Consider the following 10,000-nt stretch of genomic DNA (forward strand, 5'->3'; position numbering starts at 1 on the left):
TGCTCCTCCTCCCCCAAGCACCATATACCAACACCTATTACTCCAAAAAATATAACCCACGTACATATATAGAGGCCATTTCAAGACCACCTCCTCCCTCCACTTTTCCCCTCATGCCCTCGCGTGGACCACCCCACCTTGGCCTCCAACACCTCGCACACACCTCCGCCATTCCCCGATCACTACGTCCATCACAACCACACTTACCTCTGCCTCCAGAACCACAACCATTCTTACCTTCACTCTTTTTCTATTCATCTCTACAATTTTTCTACCTCCACCATCATCATCACAACTGCCATCAACGTTTTCAACACCAATATCACAATTACCGTACTTTTAACACCAACATAAGCACTTCTGCATTCTTCACCGCAACCACTAACCGACCACACCATCACACCAATCTCCATCATACCACCTCTCAATCTTCACCACCACCACCACCACCAACACCACCAACACTACTACACCACGAACCCTAACTTTCATTGTACTACTTTCCTTAACAGTTAACGAATAATAGAACTGGTTGCTATTAATAGTTGTCATCGTTTCAATATTGAAAAACGAGCATTGTTTTCTGTAAACATCAACGGAGATTAAGTGGCATCATTTCTAAGCATCATTATTCCCTGGCAGTTGTGTGTCCTCCTTCATATTAAATGGGAGCTTTTCAAGAGTTCTGTAATATATATATATATATATATATATATATATATATATATATATATATATATATATATATATATATATATATATATATATATCCTCCTCCTCCTCCTCCTCCTCCTCCTCCTCCTCCTCCTCCTCCTCCTCCTCCTCCTCCTCCTCCTCCTCCTCCTCCTCCTCCTCCTCCTCCTCCTCCTCCTCCTCCTCCTCCTCCTCCTCCTCCTCAAATTTCCGTTGTCTATTTTTATTTGGCCATTATAATTATTACTACTTCCACTTCCACCACCACCACCACCACCACCACCACCATCAGAACAATACTGTCACCACTACCCCTGCGATCTCCAGCCCCTTCACCATTAACGTCCTCCATCTCATCACCACAAGCATCACATCCTATGGTATTGCAGGCACACACCACCACCAACACCACCACCACCACAATAATACCATAATTCCTGCACCACCATATCCTTCCTCATCATCATCACCATCACCTGGCACCATCATCTCCACCACAGGCCGCATTCCTCAAGCCCTAAACTCGACCTCATATAACCTCTCCTCTCCTCTCCTCTCTCTCTCTCTCTCTCTCTCTCTCTCTCTCTCTCTCTCTCTCTCTCCGTCCGTCCGTCTTGGACATGCTAAGTTGTTACTACTACTACTACTACTACTACTACTACTACTACTACTATTACTACTACTACTACTACTACTACTACTATTACTACTACTACTACTACTACCATTACTATTGATGATGATGATGATGATGATGATGATGATGATGATGATGATAATCAATCTTAATAATAATAATAATAATAATAATAATAATAATAATAATAATAATAATAATAATAATAGCAGCAGCAGTAGCAGCAGCAGAACAACCACCACCACCACCACCACCACCACCACCACCACCAACAACAACAACAACAACCCAACACCAAAAAAAAATCGGTGGGCATATTTTTTTTATTGGATTTTTGTTGCCCTTGGCCGGTGTCCTTCCTACATAAAAAAAAAAACAACAACAAAGGTGAAGTGTTTTAAAGATTAAATTTAAAGACTTAAAGATGGTGGTTTAAGGAGGAGGAGGAGGAGGAGGAGGAGGAGGAGGAGGAGGAGGAGGAGGAGGAGGAGGAGGAGGAGGAGGAGGAGGAGGAGGAGGAGGAGGAGGAGGAACTGAAGGGGGGAGAGAGAGAGAGAGAGAGAGAGAGAGAGAGAGAGAGAGAGAGAGAGAGAGAGAGAGAGAGAGAGAGAGAGAGAGAGAGAGAGAGAGAGAGAGAGAGAGAGAGAGAGAGAGAGAGAGAGAGAGAGAGAGAGAGAATTTTAAGAATGAACGAGGTAAGAAAGATTGCTAAAAGATGGAAGAAGAAAATGAGGAATCCTGAAGAAGAGGAAGGGAAGGAATGTGAGACTGACTGATTGACTGACTGACTGAATGAATGAGCGACTGATAAAATGAGTAGACGAGTGGGAGGGAATTTAAATAAGAGAATAAGAGACTAAGACAAAGAGGGAAGGATCAAGGAAAGAGGCGGGGGGAGGAAAGGTGGTAAGAGAAGCAGAACGTAACGTAGGTTGGAGTCTTTATCTAAACGAGCACACTCCTCGTTATAGCCACAATGATAATTAGATGCAAAGCCAGCCTCTCTCTCTCTCTCTCTCTCTCTCTCTCTCTCTCTCTCTCTCTCTCTCTCTCTCTCTCTCTCTCTCTCTCTCTCTCTCTCTCTCTCTCCTCGGGTCACCTACTTACACTACACCACCTTTCTACCAGTTCTCACCAACATGCATCAACTTTTTTCTGTTCACATTTTTGGATGCAGGAATTCAGCAGACTCTTTTGTTATTTTTCTTTTATTTTGTATCTCTCGGTCAGTCTCTTTAATAGGTACATTTTAAAAATAATGCCCTGTGTCCCTTTATAAAGGTATGAATCGCAACACCCTCCCTGAAGTTAAACACGAAATACAACACTATTCTTTGGTTTGGCATGAAATACAACACCTTCCCTTTAAATAAACATATACTGAAGCACTCTCACTTCAGTTCAGAGTGCCTTTAATCAGACACAAAATACAATACCCTTAGTTTAATTGAATATCAATTACACATACCCTCTCTTTAATTACACACGATGCAACACCCTCCCTTTAATTACACACGAAATACAACACCCTCCCTTTACTTACACACGAAATACAACACCCTCCCTTTACTTACACACGAAATACAACACCCTCCCTTTACTTACACACGAAATACAACACCCTCCCTTTACTTACACACGAAATACAACACCCTCCCTTTACTTACACACGAAATACAACACCCTCCCTTTACTTACACACAAAATACAACACCCTCCCTTTACTTACACACGAAATACAACATCCTTTTCTTACAAAATACAACACCCTCCCTTTACTTACAAAATGAAACACCCTCCCTTTACTTAGACAAGCACTACAAGACCTTAGTGGAGTATGAAATAAACCACATCCGCCCTTAGTCAGACGTCATGCACCTTTCCTTTAGACAAGCAATACAACACATCCATGTTTAAATACAGTTAAGCAAGTGTTCCTTTAGGTCTGGCTAGGCTTCCTTCCACTATCAGGCGCCACACACTTCATCACTTATAATAATCAAGAATACATGAGAGGCGTCAGATGTATGATGCAACACACGGAATGGAGTATTGCCGCCTCTATTAAAGCAACTCAGCGGCAAAACAATGCAGAAAATACTGGTTATATACAAAAACATGCATAATTAATAAAAAATATGGAAAAATTTTAGTAAAACAATAAATTAGAAAAAAAGAGAGAATATACAGGCGAAAATAACAGAATGAAAAGATAAATAATATATGGACAGAAAAAAAAAATTGGTACAAATAATAAGTAAATGAAAATCTAAACAAAATCCACATTAATACAAAAAATACACTACATACCTATCAAAAAATAATAAATAGATAAATAAATAAATAAATAAATAAATAAATAAATATATATATATATATATATATATATATATATATATATATATATATATATATATATATATATATATATATATACTACTACTACTACTACTACTACTTCTATTACAACTACAACTACAACTACAACTACTACTACTTCTACTACTACTACTACTCCTACTACTACTCCTACCACTACACCTACTACTACTCCTACTACTACTCCTACTCCTACTCCTCCTACTCTTCCTCCTCCAATCCTCCACTCTTCCACCTACTGCAATCAACACAAACCACCCTCATTACATTTTTTTTCCTCTCTCTCTCTCTCTCTCTCTCTCTCTCTCTCTCTCTCTCTCTCTCTCTCTCTCTCTCTCTCTCTCTCTCTCTCTCACTGAAGGAGGAGGCTCAGTACTGCCAGATTGTAAAGATGGTAAGAGTGCCAACAGACCCTCTACAGGACCGTGCCAAGGAGGAGGAGGAGGAGGAGGAGGAGGAGGAGGAGGAGGAGGAGGAGGAGGAGGAGGAGGAGGAGGAGGAGGAGGAGGAGGAGGAGGAGGAGCATACAGAGGTTCCTCGAGTGTGGATAAGAGATACCCCTGACTCATTAATATGTGTGTGTGTGTGTGTGTGTGTGTGTGTGTGTGTGTGTGTGTGTGTGTGTGTGTGTGTGTGTGTGTGTGTGTGTGTGTGTGTGAGCGCCTGCTGATATAATGTGCATCTCATCATACCACGCGCATCTGATATCGCCAGTGTGCCTAATAGAGTATACTGATGGAGGAGGCTGTCCCAAGACGGCATAACGAGGCGGTGGAGGTGGTGGTGGTGGTGGTGATGGTGGTGGTGGTGGTGCATGACCTTTTCCCATGTCTCAGCAGCAGCAGCAGCAGCATTTCAACATGACCAGCATTACTGAATGCACAATAAATATTCAGTGATTTGATCAAGCTTACACACAGCGACCTAATGTTTTCCTTGTTCTCTTGTATGTTAAGGTATAATGCACCGTAAAGTTGTGAATTGTTACAGCTTATCCTCAAGCTTCATAAAATGGTCTAGTGCAAGTTTCGAGTATAACATACAAGGAATGCCGGACCGCAAAAGGAGTGATCAAGTTGTCCAATCCTCTTAATGTTTGTACTTGTTCAATGAAGTGTAGTGTAGCTTAAATAAAGTAACAAACGTCATCCTGTTATCATCAGCAAACTATTTAGGATTTGTAATCATTATATCTTCCTTTTAAAAAACATTAAGTGACAAATATCTATCCTGGCCATTTAAAATAATCTTATATTTGAAGAAAATCCCTTTCAACCGAACATGACTGTAAAAAACAAGTGAAGTTTAAAAGAAAGAAATTCTTACCAAGTCTATGGAAACTGCAGCAGATGTTCCTACATGAGACACAACACAGCTTATCCGTGCCAAGAAACTATACCCTGAGTTATCAATAAGTCTCTCTCTCTCTCTCTCTCTCTCTCTCTCTCTCTCTCTCTCTCTCTCTCTCTCTCTCTCTCTCTCTCTCTGATCCCAAAAGGACAAAAATGCACGCCAACTACTACTCTGTGCACATGCCGAAACCATCAATACTGGGAAGTGTGTGTGTGTGTGTGTGTGTGTGTGTGTGTGTGTGTGTGTGTGTGTGTGTGTGTGTGTGTGTGTGTGTGTGTGTGTGTGTGTGTGTGTGTGTGTGTGTGTGTGTGTCAAGTATTGGCTTTGAACACCAGTAACGTCACTTCATGCTCCACTACCCCCCATCCCCCCAACCACCGGGCCCGCTCCAACTCCCCTGTCTAGTCATCCCTACACGTGACACGCAACAAAACAGAACACGGGAAAGTGGCCCTGATCTTTAACCATTAAAACCTGCTGATTTTTTTTTTTTTTTTTTTTTTGTCTTGTTGATAGAATGGTAGACTTCCGAGGCTGTCGACACCATCTCCGGGGCGGTGACTTCCTATATAGTAACACTTTTCCTTAGCTTTGACATACCAAATAGTCTGTTCAATGAGAAAAAACTGCAGACTATTGGGTCACTCATGCTCGCTATCACCCTTGGCGGGACAATACCCATTGATTCATCAGACCATATTCACAAGGGGATTATTTACCAATAAGTTTAAGATTCTACAGTAGGCCAGGTACACTTCCCCGACAGGACTGCAAAATGGTCCCGTTAATGTGAAATATTAAGCTGCATATTATGCCATTACAATAATACAAAAGCTGAAAAATATCAGCCATAAAGATTTACTAGTGAGGCACCGCGCGCTCGTTTCCAGCCGCTAGGGGACAGCACCACCCATCGATTACACGGAAAGGCCGTCAATGGGATCTCTTTTCTTTCCAGACTCTGCTGCTCAGAAGACGTGTACCGCGGCAGAGGGTCACCTGACGTACTCACACAACCCTTCCTTCTGACTCCCCGGCTATGCTTTTACGAGTACTGTAACACCGCGTAATGGTGGGGGGAAAAAAAAGAAAAAAAAAACGGGGTATGGTCAGCAGACTGTGACGAACCCAGCTGTCACCTGCCTGCCACACACCAATATATACAGTAGGTATTCTTGCAGCAGAAAAATATACAGAAAATACCTATAAGTCCTAAAAAACACACTCCGGTTATACGAATATTAACCAGTACAAGAACAGTCCATTACAGTCCCCTGAGAACACACACACACACACACACACACACACACACACACACACACACACACACACACACACACACACACACACACACACACACACACACACCCTATGTACATTTTCAGTTTGTTAACTGCCTAAATAATAAACCGTTTATTATTATTATTATTATTACACACACACACACACACACACACACACACACACACACACACACACACACACACACACACACACGTGGCTCCGGAGTCTGAACTAATCATGTACACAACTAGATCAATACAACAATATAGGTTAAAGCACTAACATCAATGTTCCTGGCACGCTATTACTAGTTTCCTGAGTACGAGTCGCTAAAAGTGTCCTCCGTAAACCTTGCTCTTGCACATGAAATACCACAGTGAACTTCACCGTAACACTTGAATGGGTTTAATTGCTCTAACGCCGCCGCGTCACTCAAGGTTCCCGTCACACCGTTACCGACCAACAGCCTCGCGCTGGGTAATGGTCGGGGTGATATCGTGCCTCGCTTCCCTACACCGCATTCTAAGGCTTCGACGTTATACACTGAATATTTTTAAGGGAATTCAGTTTGTTAATGAGCCGTCTATGGTATTTTCTATGAGCATTGTGATGGTTTTACAATAGTTCTTCATCAACGGAAAAACAACCACGAGAACGTAAGAGATCATCACTAAAGCATTTGAAAAACAGTCCTTATGAGAGTCCAAAGCGTTTCAAATACTGGCACTCGTCTCACTTACCTACCACTTGTCCAGGTAAACACACATCCACTCACTTAAGTGATAGTTGCGGTCACTTATCATTTACATCATCACGTTGCGGCAACGCGAACCAAACATGAACGAAAGTTACAAGCATACAACTGACACGGCAAGGATAGTAATATACGCAAATTATGTAATAAATAAATAAATAAATAAATAAATAAATAAATAAATAAATATACATATATATATATATATATATATATATATATATATATATATATATATATATATATATATATATATATATATATATATACTGGTGCATAGCGTGTCCGATGAATACCGTAAAAATTCAGTCAACTGCTGATGTTATGGGAGGGTTAGCATGCCTGGGTATAGGGTGTTCTGGAGTACCCACTACCGACCGATTGTTCAGGGCACAAAGCTTGTTTCACAATTCCAACAACGGATGACGCCACAGGCCATCCGGTCTACCAATGTATAGTTGGCCTCACGCCATATTTTCGTTTCCTTCGTTCCGCAGTCATAACGTTTCACACACAAAGTGCATCGATACTTTTTTTTTACCCACAGTACCTCGGAATTCCATAAACAACCATCATAAGGAAACACAAAAGAAAACAAAGACTTCTGACACCCTGTGTTCATACAGAAAATGTACAATCAGCACCTCAACAAATTAGAATTTATCTTGACATTTTAGTAAAAAAGTAAGGCTAATCAAAGGTAACAACTTTCTACTACCTGTATAAAGTTAATAGCAAGTGTCATAATAATGAATGAATACTAAACATACAAACCAAAACCAGTACTATAAAACACTGTTCTGACATCAGGACCATTCTTAAAGTTTTACCCCATTGAGGACGTACAATTTTTGTTAAAATATCATTAAAACCATAACAACATCTTTCAAAACCCCCAATAATTTCAACGAGAGGTTCTTGAAAGTGATCGAGATAAGGCGTCGAAGCGTTTGAGGACATACTCGTAGATCCAAAGATCAACAATGTGGCTCTGTGATGTACTACAACGTCATGACTCCGATTTCTGGTCGGTGTTTCATCTCTTCCATACATAAAATACATAACTGTCGGAAACCACTGTTAAAGGCATAACCAACATCTCACCTAATCTGATCATGACAGGAATACACGAACAAAAGATAAAACTCTGCCACTTACATAGGCTACAATCAGGGGCGGCGAAGAACTAGATGTTAGGGTAACATTACAGAGTATATAAAAGCAGCTTTAAGAAACAAATTTTCAAATGCCAGCGCCATATCACGACTACAACTTCTTTAAAAAGTTTCCTGTGGGCGGTCAAGGATTATGCACCATCCGGCGGAAAATATAAAAAGAACCTCACTTCTCATCTTTCGAAATTTTGAAAATAATTCCTATGAGAGCCTAAAGTGTTTAACAACACAAACCATCTTTTCCCCCGCGTGGCCAAGACTCAAATGAACATTAGCAAACATTTTCCCTTCTCCATATTGTTTAATATGTGCCTAATTGTTGTCACCTGCGTGTTGCTCGTTCACCATAACACTGATTGCGGCGCCAGTCATTCGGATCACTTAAGGGATACACGAGCCTTAAGGAGACACCTCAGCCTACGAAGCAGCATTACCAGTCACCACAAGGTACACCGCCACACACTGAATAGCAAACTACATGCAGCACACGATGGCGGCAACTTTGCTCATCTGCACCTATCACAGTATTAGCATAATGAATGAATCAATGAAAAATGATAAAATGATGATGATGATGATGATAATGATGATGAAGATAATAATAATAATAATAATAATAATAATAATAATAATAATAATAATAATAATAATAATAATAATAATAATATTATTATTATTATTATTATTATTATTATTATCAGTAGTAGTAGTAGTAGTAGTAGTAGTAGTAGTAGTAGTAGTAGTAGTAGTAGTAGTAGTAGTAGTAGTAGAGTAGTACTAGTAGTAGTAAAATATCATTACTATTATTATCAACAACAAAAACAACAATAAATACTAGGGAAAAAAAGAAAAGCAGCAAATACGAATAACTAGTTCGTATCTATTTAAACATTACAAAGCATTCTACGAGAGAGAGAGAGAGAGAGAGAGAGAGAGAGAGAGAGAGAGAGAGAGAGAGAGAGAGAGAGAGAGAGAGAGAGAGAGAGAGAGAGTGTGTGTGTGTGTGTGTGTGTGTGTGTGTGTGTGTGTGTGTGTGTGTGTGTGTGTGTGTGTGTGTGTGTGTGTGTGTGTGTGTGTGTGTGTGTGTGTGTGTGTGTGTGTGTGTGTGTGTGTGTGTGTGTGTGTGTGTGTGTCAAGAGGGAAACGACCTCCCCCTCACCCACTCACAGTTCACATGACCTCTGCCATCCCACCACCACCACCACCACCACCACCCCTCCTGCAACTCCACCTCCACCAAAACACATCACCACCACCCCTAACGCCACCACCTCCATCAATCTCACCCTCAGCCAGCCTACAAGTCCTCCCTGTCACCCTACGTGGAGCTCAACAGTCCATCACCAGTGACACCCAAAACGCCACACTCACCACACCACTGCCGCCTTGTCCTTCAACACCAACACTTAATGATGCCTGCCACACTCCACCACCACCATCACCACAACCACCATCACTTACAATAACAACAGTATAACCAGCACATCTTATCCCTGGCCGTTCAAGGTGATTGCACGTGTTTCTCACGCGCGCGCGCACACACACACACACACACACACACACACACACACACACACACACACACACACACACACACACACACACACACTAAACATCGGTGGTTTAGTGGAACGCGAGTTATAAAGACCAAGAGGAGAGAAGAACATGGTTGTGAGAGAAAGAGGAGGAAGTAGAAGAGGAAGAGCGGTGAATGGAGGGATATTT

General features: G+C 41.2%; 1 long non-coding RNA gene across 1 annotated transcript in view; it reads right to left on the reverse strand.

Moving 5' to 3' along the window:
- Nucleotides 1–10,000, reverse strand: part of LOC135116180 (uncharacterized) — a 38,347-nt gene that overhangs the window by 27,663 nt on the left and 684 nt on the right. The window lies entirely within an intron of this gene.

This window comes from Scylla paramamosain, chromosome 30 (assembly GCF_035594125.1).
Source record: "Scylla paramamosain isolate STU-SP2022 chromosome 30, ASM3559412v1, whole genome shotgun sequence".
In the NCBI taxonomy this organism is placed as follows: Eukaryota; Metazoa; Arthropoda; class Malacostraca; order Decapoda; family Portunidae; genus Scylla; species Scylla paramamosain.